This window comes from Benincasa hispida, chromosome 3 (assembly GCF_009727055.1).
Source record: "Benincasa hispida cultivar B227 chromosome 3, ASM972705v1, whole genome shotgun sequence".
NCBI classification, from domain to species: Eukaryota; Viridiplantae; Streptophyta; class Magnoliopsida; order Cucurbitales; family Cucurbitaceae; genus Benincasa; species Benincasa hispida.
Genome location: NC_052351.1, coordinates 18,750,764 through 18,762,550, shown reverse-complemented (window position 1 = coordinate 18,762,550; position 11,787 = coordinate 18,750,764). Strand labels below are relative to the sequence as shown.

The 11,787-nt window shown below is 35.7% G+C and overlaps 1 non-coding gene across 1 annotated transcript; it reads left to right on the top strand.

The window, feature by feature from the left end:
* The first annotated feature begins 1,145 nt into the window (after window positions 1-1,145).
* On the top strand, window positions 1,146-1,252 carry LOC120074794. Its single transcript, XR_005481076.1, has one exon. It is a non-coding gene; the product is annotated as a small nucleolar RNA R71 (small nucleolar RNA).
* Window positions 1,253-11,787: the final 10,535 nt, after the last annotated feature.

The following is an 11,787-nucleotide window of genomic DNA, read 5'->3' as shown; positions in this document are numbered from 1 at the left end:
GAAGAAGCAGTAATAATCATTTCTTGCTAGGTGGTCTAGCATCTAGTCGATAAAAGGCAAAGGGAAATGATACTTCTTTGTCGCCGCATTCAATTTGCGGTAATCCATGTAGATCCGCCAGCCAGTGATGTTCCTCATCGGTATTAGTTCATTATTTTCATTTGGGACTACCGCCATCCCTCTTTTCTTTGGCACACATTGCACGGGGCTGACCCACGTGCTATCGGCGATTGGATAGATAATCCCTGTGTCCAGTCATTTGATTATTTCCTTCTTCATGACCTCCTTCATCGCAGGGTTGAGTCTGTGTTAATGTTCGATCGATCCTTTCTGATTGTCCTTGAGACGTATCCTATGCATGCAATATGCGGGGCTGATTCCTCTAATGTCTGCTAGGTCCAGCCTATTGCTTTTATGTACTTTTTCAGGATGCTTAGCAGCGCATTTTCTTGGTCTTCTTGAAGTGCAGAGGAAATTATTACTGGTAGCATTTCATTCTGCCCTAGAAAAGCATACTTCAGGTGATTTGGCAGGGTTTTCAGCTCTATTGTTGGTGGTTGTTCCAAGGATGGCTTTTGTGTTTTTCTTTCTTAATTCATTGTCAGCTTTTCTTCTTTGGTTGATGTTTCTGCGATCACATTGCAGGTTACTATGGATGCGGTCGCATCCTCTCTTTCATTTTCATCTCCAAAATTTTCTTCTTCATATAAATTTGGATCATCATTGGACTCAGCGAGGTTTTCTTCTTCCGGATATTTTATGGCTCTGATAATATCAAACCTGATCTTCTGTCCGTTCCTGCTCAGTGTGATCTCTCCCTTGTACACGGTTCCTGCTCTGTTCCTGCGAGGTTTTCTTCTTTTTAAGTCTATGAGGGAATGGTGGCAACTGTATTTTCACGGTTCCCTTTTCTTTAGGCTTTGAAGTGGATGCAGTCTCCGGTTCCATCGTCTCTTCTATTTCTTCTTAAGTCAACGGGGTCTGTGGTTCCATCGAAATTGGAGCAGTCCATCGAAATTAGAGCAGTCCTGCTTGGCTCGTCGTAAGTCTTGTCAAACAGACCTTCAACTGTTGCCACATTGGCTGCTGTCTGTGATGTAGGGTTCAAACCGTGGTAAAAAATTTCCATCTGTAGACAATCTGGTAAGCCATTGTGTGGACAATCTCGCATCAATCGCTTAAACCTCGCCCAGGCGTCACTGAGCGATTCGTCGATATCTTGTTCAAAATTAGTAATCAACTTCCTCTTTCTGGCGTTTTCTGTCGGGGGGAAGTACTTCTTCATGAACTTTTCCACTACCTGTTCCCATGATGTAATCTCCCCTGGTTCGAGAGAATAAGCCCATTTTCGTGCCTGGTTACACAACAAAAATGGGAACAACGTTAATCAAACCTCCTCAGCGGAGATGTTTAGGAACACATACGTATTGCAGATTTCAATAAAACTCTGAAGGTGGACGTGCGGATCCTTGCCACCCCTACCGCCAAATTGTCCGGTAGTTTGAATCATCTGCAACATCACCAATTTCATCTCGAACCTCGATTCGTCTAAGGCTGGCCTCATAATTCCTGGTGAGAAATCATAAAGATTGGACGACGCATAGTCTCGGATGGGCCTATTGCGGTCGTTCGCCAAGAGGATGGGGTTCGCCATGATATTATTTGCATTTGGTGCTCTGTCTTCTGGTTGCTCTGCCATGTTTGGATCTTTCTCTTGTTATCATTGGCGGCTATTTCTTCTTCTTCTTCGGAAAGTTCTTTCAATCTCTGGGTCGTAATTGGGCTCAAGAGTTTTTCCTTCGCTCGACGCCCGCTTCTTCCCTTACCTAAGAAGAGGCAGTGCACAAAGATGGAAAGTCTACAAAGAAAATCACAAAGTTACCGTTAGCACAATCCGTATTGCCGTAGTCCCTGGCAACGGTGCCAAAAACTTGATGCGTTGTTAATGTGATGAAATAATGGTGTATATTGCGATGGTGGTGTATGCGTTGTGCATGCAAGTTTTCCTAGCAAAATCCAAATATAAATTCTACTAGGTTGCCTGGTAAGCCTAGGGTCGTACACAGGGACTATGGAGACAATATGCGACGGTGATTTCAGATTCCTTTGCGGTAACAAATAAAATAATGATTTGGTTGGTATGTTTGTTTAAAATATAAATCCTATGCGGCGGGATTGAGAAAAGAGTTAATACAGTGAAAGTTACAATGAGTATGTAGGGAATGGGTTGAGAAGGGATTTAGCTAGCACTTCCTGAGATTGTGTTCAGCTATGCGATCATGCTACACACATACAACAACAATTCATCTTCCAATGCAAATGCTATAGCTCCTAGTTTTATAACGCATGCGATGTATGCGATGATGTCTATTGGACTTATTCTTAAGTCTCTATTCTTGTCTATGCAATGATGAATGATGCACACAGATACAAGGTGACCGCGTACCATCTTATCCTATCTCTAGGGTGCATGCGATGCGTTAATAGCAAACAAAACTTATTCCTAAGTTTCTATCTCTTGATTATGCGGTTCTAATCTAACTCTCCCGAGCCTAGATTCTAATCTGACTTTTCCAAGCCTAGATTATATCCTTAGACCACCCTTCCGAGCATTTCTAAAGGAGGAATGACGCATACATAATATAAGATGATCGCATAAAGTGAAGATCTCAGGTTATGCTAGCTAAGTGCTTCTCAACCCATTCGACAGTTTAGTTACTCATGCATAATGTAAAGAGAGTGAACATATATAGAGATGCAAATTCCATTTTATAAATAAGATCAGAATATAGAATGACAATGGAAAATAGGGACAGAGAGCCTGGTAGCAATGTCTTGCTTCCCAAGGCTTTTACACTGAGATTTTCTCTACTCTGCCCAAAAGAATGTTCTTGCTTCTGCAAGAGTCGAACCTCTCTCTATTCTTAACGCTTCCCATCACTTTTTCGAGCTAACCAGGACGATCTTTCGCCGTCTTCTCTCTTCACTCACCTCTGCCTTCTAAGTATATAAAATTACAGACTACGGCTTTCTATGTATATCATGAAGAAGAACTTTAGATTATGAATAGTCGAACTCCTTTAACGAAGGTGGCCTTCGGTATTTATAGAGCTTCAAGGTGAAGAGATTTTTCTCTCAAATGATTGCACTGATGGGATGTCATTAATTCTCTGTCTGATGCGCCGATTAATTGTCACCAAAAAGTTGAGTGTACTTGCTACAGTGTGTCGTTAAGGCTTGTCAACTTAATTCGGATTCGACCGTCATCAACTTTCTGTCCCATCGTGATTTATTAAGCTTTCACCTTGATGCTTCGTCTCTATATGGCCACCTTCTTGAGTAGATCTTCGTGAACGCATATGATCACATAGCCTTGCGGTCGCAATCTCTTAATGCGCTCAGATGCTGAATTCCTTGGATCGCAATTCTACCTTGCGCCAACGCATTTTCCTACACAAAATATGTAAATTAGCTACTTTAATGTGATGGACGCATGCGATCACAATGTTCTCAACTTAATGCTTTTGGACACGATTTTACATATTTTTACCATCGCAATCCTACATTATTTATGTCTTTGCGTTGTAATAACGTGCATTTCTGCTCGTTATCAGTGTTGCACAAGTGTTGTGAGAAAATTCTCTTTACTTAGTGTGAGGTTGTAGCAACACTTGTCTATAAGCAGAATCAGTAGCGACTAACTGCCCGAGAGGGTAAGTAGTGAACACATTAAGCAAAGTAAGCAGTGTTCCTAGAGATAGGAATAATCTTATGTCAACCATGTTTTATGTGATTACCTTGTCTTATGAGCGTATCATTCATCATTTGGGCATACTTGAGAGAGTAGTCTAAAAACCAAATTTAGGTTTGAGAGAGTCATATTGGATCGCATAACCAAGAATAGAGGCTTAGAAATAAGTTTTGTTTGCTATTACACAGCGTATGCACCCTATAGATAGGATATGAAAGCATGTGGTCGAATCGCATGCGTCCAAAAGTAGGATACGGTGGTATGCGATCATCTTGTTTATGTGTGGGAGCAAGTGAGCAAGAATAGAAACTTAACATAAGTCCTCTCGACACTATCACATATGCATCGCATGCGTCTTCGTCAAGTGTGCATAGCATAATCGCATAGCTTGCGCTGGTTGGGGTTAACCTTAAGATCAAGTTTATTAATACGGTGAAGATATCCCCGTCATTTTATCTATTTTCCCATGCATCTTGTTATGCGTTAACAGTTGTCGTGTCTCTAACTCTCATGGTCATACTTCCATTACTTAATCTGTTAGTTAGGAGTAGGAGTAGCGTATAACCCTTAACTTCAATATTCTTTTATTCTTCACCGCAACACATTACTTCATAACATTTAGCTACAAGTCCCAGAGTTCGACCTTGGATCACCCAAAAAACTTGCGATCTCGTTATACTTGGCGAGAGAGCAAGAAAACTTGTAACAGGAACGCATGGTCATCGAACGCATATCACATATCCCTTAGTTCAACGCATGACCAGCAACGCATGGAGAACGAACAATGAACTCATATTTATTTACTCCATTTTCCACCCATCAGTTTTCAAGAGAAAAAATCTTTTAGCTTATTTAGGAGGGAGGGGTTCACAATGTGGGGAGGGGTTCCGAGACTTTTTAGGAACTTTCTTTTAGCTTATTTATAGCTTTCGAGAGATGAACTATATATTTTTAGGACTATTGAATTACTTATTTAGTCTCAAAAGTTGTATAGGTAGTGTTGGGGTATTTTTGTTGTTTGCAGGCCCAAAAGGATTTTAGCACTAAGGCTCAGCTCTTCCGGATAAGATCAAATGAAGTTGATGAAGGATATGGTTGATGTTGAGCCACGAATACTAAGGGATCCAGCAACACGTGTATGGCGAGATCTTCCTTCAGCTGAGCAAATCGGTGAGTGTGGGAAGAAAAATCATTTCAGGTAAAAATACTCTATCACACTTCTCGAAACTCTCTGTGCTTCTCTCTTTCTCAGATTATGTTGCCAAGCAATTCTTTGATGTTTTGTGTTGATTTTGCAGAGAAAATATGAGGATTTTGCAAGGAGATAAGGAGAAAAATAAGAAGAAGACTCAGTTACCTCAGTTATGTGGTTCGACCAAGATGCCTACGTCCATGGGAAGATCTCTTACTTTTCTTTTTCTTTAAAGATTGTTTTATAGTAGTTTAGTGTTTACAAGAGAAATGTGAAGAATGCATGTAATAGAACTGATTAGTAGGTATTTGTATTACATACCTTTTTCAGTTACAAGATGTAAAAGTTTGTTAAGTAAAACTAAACTAGTTGAAGTATGTATTTGAGTCAATGTTTTACAAATTCTCCACCTTGACTCTAATACATGCAATCTTCGGATCTTTTGGATTTTGAACACTCTATTTACCCTGTGTGTGGTACGTCAAAGCCAACTAGCTCAAGACATTTGATTAGCTTGAGCTTTGGTACTGGTTTCATCAACATATCAGCTGCATTCTCTGAGGTATGGACTTTTAAGATTTCTATTTCCCCTGTCTCCACTTTATCTCTGATGAAATGATACTTTATGTCAATATATTTTGTTCTTATGTGGTATTGTGGATTTCTGGATAAGTGTATAGCACTTTTGTTATCACAGTAGAGTTTTACTACTGTTTGATTTAATCCGAAGTCATTCAACGATCCTTTAAGCCACAATGCCTCTTTAATTGCTTCTGTTAATACCATGTATTCAGCCTCTGTTGTAGATAAGACCACTATAGGTTGTATTGTAGCTTTCTAGTTGATTAGATTAGGACCATAGAGGAATAGATAGCCTGTTAGAGACCTCATTTTGTCCAAATCACTAGCATAATCAGTATCCACATATCTATATAACTCTAGGTTTGGTTCAACTGATTGTTGATAGATTAGTCTTGAGTTTTTTGACCAAATTAAGTACCTTAGGATCTATTTAGTGGCTTCCCAGTATCTCTTACCTGGGTTAGACATATATCTACTAACAAAACTAGCTCTATGTGAGAGATCAGGTTTGGTAGAAATCAATAAATACATTAGGCTTCCAACTGTCTGGCTATAGAGTACAGTAGACATCTGTTTTAGATGTTCTAAGTCAGAATCTTTAGGAGAGTTAGATGAGGATAATTTGAAATGCTGAGCAATTGGTAGGCTTATAAGTTTAGCATCACTTAGATTGAATCTCTTTAGGATCTTCTCACAATAGTTGAGCTGATTGATGCTTAGAACAGACTCTTCTTTGTTCCTTAGGATCTCAATCCCTAGAACTTTACTTGCCTCCCCCAAATATTTCATGTCAAACTCTCTCTTTAGAAGTTTTTTGACATGAGTTAAGTCTTCCTTGGATCTACGTGTCAATAACATGTCATCCACATATATGAGTAAGTAAACTTTATCCTTTTAGGAACTTGTATTTACATAAACACATATGTCATAGGAACTTCTTTTAAATCCAATGCTAGAAATATAGTCATTGAACCTTCTATACCAGCACCTAGGTGATTGTTTCAACCTATAGATTGACTTGTTGAGCAGGAAATAGAGATTCTCTTTCCCCTTAACTTTAAATCCCTTAGGTTGTATCATGTAGATTGTCTCTTCTAGATGTCCATGAAGGAAGGCGGTCTTCACATCTAGTTGATACAATTCTAAATTATTTTGAGCAACCAAGGATAAGATAAGTCTTATAAAAGTTTGTTTAACAACTGAAGAGAATATCATTGAATAATTTATTCCTTCTCTTTGTGTAAACCCCTTTGCAACCAACCTTGCCTTATACCTAGGTTTCTGATCGCAGGATGCACCTTCTTTGAGTTTAAAAACCCATTTGGAAGCTACTGGTTTATAACCTTTAGGCAGGGGGGGCTAGAGAACAAGTATCATTCATATTTAGTGAGTGCATTTCCTCATTCATGGCTTATATCCAACTTCTTGCATTAGGACAACTTGTAGCTTATTTAAAAGTTGTTAGTTCTTGGTCAGTAGGACCCACTACAACATTTAGGACTAGATTCATATAGTTCATTTCAGTATATTTAGTTGGAGAAGTAATGATTCTTCTTTGTCTATCCCTAGCTAAGGCATACGGACTCAGATCTTGATTTATGTACTAGATCTGACATATGCTATGCAGTGGGAATAGTTATAGATATCAATCTAATCCAAGATTATATCACTGGACCACTGTTAACAATATCTTCAAGTATCTATGGAGAACGAAGGACTACATGCTTGTGTATGGTTCTAAGGATTTGATCCTTACGGGATATACGGACTCTGATTTCAGACTGATAAGGATTCTAGGAAATCCACATCAGGATCAGTGTTCACTCTTAACAGAGGGCAGTAGTATGGCAAAGCACCAAGCAATGGTACATCGCTGACTCCACCATAGAGGCTGAGTATGTAGCGGCTTGTGAAGCTACTAAGGAAGTCGTTTGGCTCAAGAAATTCTTGACTGATCTTGAAGTTGTTCCAAACATGTCAAAGCCCATCATACTTTATTGTGATAATAGTGGTATTGTGGCTAATTCCCAAGAGCATAGGAGTCATAAGCGTGGCAAACATATAGAGCGGAAGTATCATCTCATCCGAGAGATTGTGCATCGAGGGAACGTGATTGTCACGTAGATAGCTTTGGAGCACAACGTTGTTGATCCATTTACAAAGGTTCTCCTGGCAATGGTGTTTGAGAGTCACCTACAAAGTATGGATCTATGGGACAGGCCACGTATGAGTTAAAACCAAATTAATTGCATCTCGATGCTGGCTTTATCTTTTTCGAGATTCATTCGTCCACATCTGTGCACAAATCTCGAAAAGGGGTATTTGTTGAGAAGAAATTTTGGATTAATCACGAACCCCCACGTCATTTACTAAATTAATGATGAAATTTCAAAATCATCAAATTTGGGACCAATTAAGAGTTGGCATGGGTTCCAAATTGAAGTCGGAGAAAAATTCTGATCACGTCACGTGCTAGCATCACAAGCACGAGTTTAAGTAAAATTAATTTTTCCTAATTTGATGTTATAACTTGGGCTTTCGTCTGGTTTCACCCAAAAAATGGGCTTAATTTGGGCCTAAATGCCAAGATAGGCCCAAATCCAACTGTTTGGGCTCAAAGCCCAAGCCCAGGCCTATCAGGGAGCCCTATAAATAGAGGAGCTCTTCTCATTTCAAGGGGTCAGCAATTCTACATTCCAGAGAACCCATCGAAAATTCACCAACAAGCCATAGAGAATTCACCAATAAGCCAAAGACTTCTGAGACTTCTGAAGCTCCTTGAAGACACAAAGACTCCTCCAAGATTTTTATTACAAGAACGTTTGATGTTTTTCTTCTTCAAGTCAAGCACATTTATTCAAACAAGAGAGAATCAGAGAATCAAGTGTTAGAGATCAAACCACATTGCATCAAATCAATATCAATATCAACATCAGCTCAAGTTCAAATCTACGAATTAAGTTTCTCCGAAAATCTCGTGCAAACAGATAGATTTTTATTTTTTGGTCAACTAAGAAGTTATGGACCAATCAATTAAAAGATTTACTATATAAAATTTAAAGACCATTTAATAGTTATAAAGTTTTATTTAGCACAAACTTAGTTCAGTTGGCATATACTTTCAAAGTTGGAGATTGCCTATTATTGTTATTTTACTTTAAAAAATTGAAAATATTCAAAATGGTATATTGATATTAAAATCAAGAAATTAAAAAAAAAAAAAAAATCTAAAAGGAAAAAAATGGAATGCAAGGGTGATTGGGATCAGTACCGGCAGGCACGCCGCCGACAGAGTTGCATGTCGAGTCTGGCGATGAAGCGACTTCCGAGCGGCAATAAATGATGGTACCGTGATGTGACGTCGTTGCTTCCGTCACCTAATTCCAACTTTCCGTTACGTATTCCATGACGCTCATGACACTCCTACTTTCAAGTTTTAACATCACTTCATCCATTGTGATCATAAAGAAAAAGAAACCAAAAGTCAGAACATCAATTTCACTGCAACTTTTCTTTCTTTGAAAAAGAAATATTTGTTTTTGTCCCTAAATTTGGATGAAAGTAATAATTTAATTCTTAAACTTTGGTTTATGACGATTTAGTTTCTATATTTTTAATTATGTATCAATTTAATTTTCGTATTTAAATATATAATAATTTAGTTCTTATACTTTTGATACAGTCATAATTTAGTCTTTAACCTACAAAAATTTATCAAAATTAGATATCAATTTTTAGTATTTTATGATGTAAACTTTGTATTTTGTAAAAATTTTAAGTCTCTAATTAGTTTAACGGTTTATTTATACATTAAATCTCATTAAACCTTAACATTAATTTCTGTAACAGTGACTAAATCGTTACAAATTTTAAAGTTTAAGGACTAGAATGTTATATAATAAAGTTCAGGGATTAAATTATTACAAAATTAAAAGTACAGGACTAAACTGTTACAAACCAAAGTTCAAAGACTAAATACTTATATGAAAGTTTAAGGACTAAAAAGATAAACATACTCATATTAACTTATACTCTTAAATGAGTGTTCTGAGGCTCTGAGTTGAGTTATGAAAAGTTTGAAGTTAATAGTTGGAGTTAGGAAGTGTATGTCTAGGATGGAAAGTTATAAGATGAAGTTCCTCAATAAATTTGCAAAATAGAGAAAAATAGAAAGACGATGTTTACCGATAAATGTACAAACTTCAATAGTATTTACTACTGAAATAATTATTTAATACCAATTTATGAAGTTGTGGGCCAAACACCCCCTAAATTTCAAACATTGTATCAATAAAAATTAAAAAATACTCACTAATCATTGTATCAATTTAATTTGAGCTATGAACATTCATATGTGAATCAAGTTCGACCTACTATTAGAAGTTTGTTTTAAAACTGATAATTTATAATTTTCACATGTGTATAAGACTTCTTAAATGTATGTTTAATACAAAAATTATAGATAAATGCGAGAATTAAATAGAAAGTAGGGAATTCTAATTAAATTTGAACGATTTTTCAATTGCTTGTTTTACTCTATTAATCTCTACTTATTTAGAAAGAATTAGTGAATTTTTTTTTAGAATGATAAATTTATTTAGTGACTTAGCTTTGAGATTATTTTAATTAGAATCAATGAAAAAAAGGTTAAAAATCAGAAATGGTGGAGAAACTCTTATTAGAAAGATAAAAATGTCTCACAATATTTATAAGATACATGGATTATTTTTCTCATTGTCAATTGATTTTGAGATGGTTTCTTAAAATAAAATTGATTTTGAGACCAACTCTATACTTATTTGATATGGTATCAGACTTTATGGAATCTAGACAAATATTCAATAAAAAATTAAAGCCTAATAAAAAAAAATGATAAACTCAAAGAAACATCCTTATATTAGTTACTCCTCTCATGACTATATGAACCTATGATTTTGAATATGTGAGCATATTTGTGCATAAACTTTTCTATAGAGATGTACATTTTTCTCATGGGAGTGGGACTCATGGGAACTCGTCCTACTCAAGGCCGGGAATCCTCAATTAGACGAAAAATGGGAAAGAGAACGGAAATATTTTTCTTCTCAATGACCAAATAGGGACGGAGATGGGAAATACATTTCCCGTGGTCCCATCCCATCTCTATATATATATAAATTACTGTGAATTTTGATTGTGATTTATAACTACAATAATGTGAGTTTACACCTCACAACATATATATATGGAAAACTTTAGTTTTTATTGATTAGTCTTTTCCTAGTTTTCATCATAATTCTTTCATACTTCAATGCATTTTTAGGATAGTGATGTTAAAACTTGCTTACTTTGGAGACATGTATATTGTGATGTTTAAGTTAAAAGCTAATGATTAACATTTAAATTTTAACTTTTAAAGATTATGAGATGAACTATTTTAAATATATCCTTACATGTAAAATATTGTTGTTTTTTAAGAAAATTTTATAATGCTTTATTTAAATAGAAATATTTTGAAAATGACGATTTAATATAGAAACTTCTAAACATTTTATATCATTGAGAATTAAAAAAAAAACTTATTAAAAGATACTAACGAAAAAAATTTGCCCACAAAAAATCTCCGTTCCAATTTCCACAAAAAAAAAAAAAAAAAAAAAAAAAAAATTGCGAGAATAGAGATTGAAACAGGTGGACGGGAATAGAGACGGGAAAGCATTTTCCGTCCCCGTGCGGTGGATATATATACTTTTCTAGTTTTCTTTATAGATTTTAGTAAAGTATTATTAATCGTAATCTATTATTAACTTGTGAATTAAATTAACTATATTGATTGCCTAAAAAAGAGAGAAAATATATATATTAAGACGGTTAAAACAAAAATAGGGACCCATATGTGTCTGTACTTTCAAGTTTTGGTAACTTAACACGTGTAATTGTGCATTCATTTGGGACGGATCGGCATCAAAATGATAGAAACGTTTATCTAAACATATTGAATTGTAAGAAATTATACGTTTCATTATAATTCTAATAATGTCAAAAATATCTCTCAGTTTTCAAAAACAACTACTTAGTTGCAATTACGTTACACCAATTTTTACCTATCTCATTCAATTATCCAATCATAATTTATGATAAATTCTTTTTGTTTTTATTAAATTTTTTTATAAATTTTTAATATTTATAATCAAAGTGGAAAACACAAAGATGAATGTATTATGATATGCATCTAAGTATTTTTCAATTTTTAATTATACGTTTAATAGATCAGTGACATATT